Genomic DNA, 1,240 nt, shown 5'->3' with positions numbered 1-1,240 from the left:
TCAGCCTCCTGCCTCTGCCTCCCGTCTAGTTTAATTAAAAGAACCCATTGCCAAAAGATCTCCATCTTTGAACTGGAAGTTTCACCCGCGTTCTGGTAAACGTGCCTGCAGATTCATTCGTCTGGATTTGGGTTTATCTTCTGGATCAGATTTCTGTTTAATTTTTAAAGACTTATTTTTAGAGACCTTTTTTTCAGTTCCCAGAGAAATCACGAGGGGGAGGGGCGAATAGAGATTTCCCATCCACTTTCTCTCCCAGCATGCTCAGTGCCCCCTGATTGTCCACAGCCCCTGAAGAGTGGCAGCGGCGGCCTCGGCTGCAAGTGGTGACGTCACTCGGACACAGCACGTTAACTCCCCAAATCCGCAGCTGCGCGGAAGGATCACTTTGCGATCTGTGAATAAGGACACACGCGGGCGCACACACCAAACAGCCGTGTCCAGTGTTTTCACTGGCGTCATCAGAGGCCTCCACACCTCTTCTTCCTTCTAGCCTCTAGTGAGCAACTGATCTTTCCATAATCTTGCCCCTTCCAGAATGTTCTAGAGTTAGTTTTGCAATCTGTAGCCTTTCAGATTGATCTCTTTCACTGCCTCGCATGCATTTACTTTTTTTTTTTTTTTTTCTAACCCACTGTTTCCATGGTGGGCAGGCTTGCTTTTGTTTGATTGTTTGGGGCAGAATAATATTCTATATCCTGGACATACCCCAGTTAATGTATGTTATCACCTCGTGGGGAAACATGATTACTTCTAACCTTTGCTCTCATGAGTTGGGTCTCAAGAAAGAATACAAGACTCGAGCTGTATTCTCTTCCAAGACTCAAGCTGATTCTCCTGAAAATCGGCCACGCTATTTCGAATTCCCACCCACAATTCATTCTCCTGTTTTCAGGTTTTCCTCTTCTCGCCTCGCTCCTCCTCCCAGACTCTTTGGTATCAGTTTGCGGGATGTTCTTTTCCCGTCAGTCTGGCAGACGTCCTTTCCCATTTCCCCATCTGTTCCTGTCTCATCGTTTACACACCAGGCGCCTCACATACGCTCTAAGCGCAGACATTTAATTCTTAATATGTTACAAAGAATTCTGTACCCAGCACTATTTATTCATTTAGCTTCTTCTCCATCAGAATAAAGTCCTCGACCTATTTTAGGAAGATCTTTTTCTGGGGAATGAACCAGGGTCTCCTGTGTACTAGCAAGAACTCTACTAATGAGCTACAGTGCCCATTCCCCCCCCCC

This window comes from Mus pahari, chromosome 23 (genome assembly GCF_900095145.1).
Source record: "Mus pahari chromosome 23, PAHARI_EIJ_v1.1, whole genome shotgun sequence".
Classification (NCBI taxonomy): Eukaryota; Metazoa; Chordata; class Mammalia; order Rodentia; family Muridae; genus Mus; species Mus pahari.
This window is presented reverse-complemented; position numbering follows the sequence as displayed.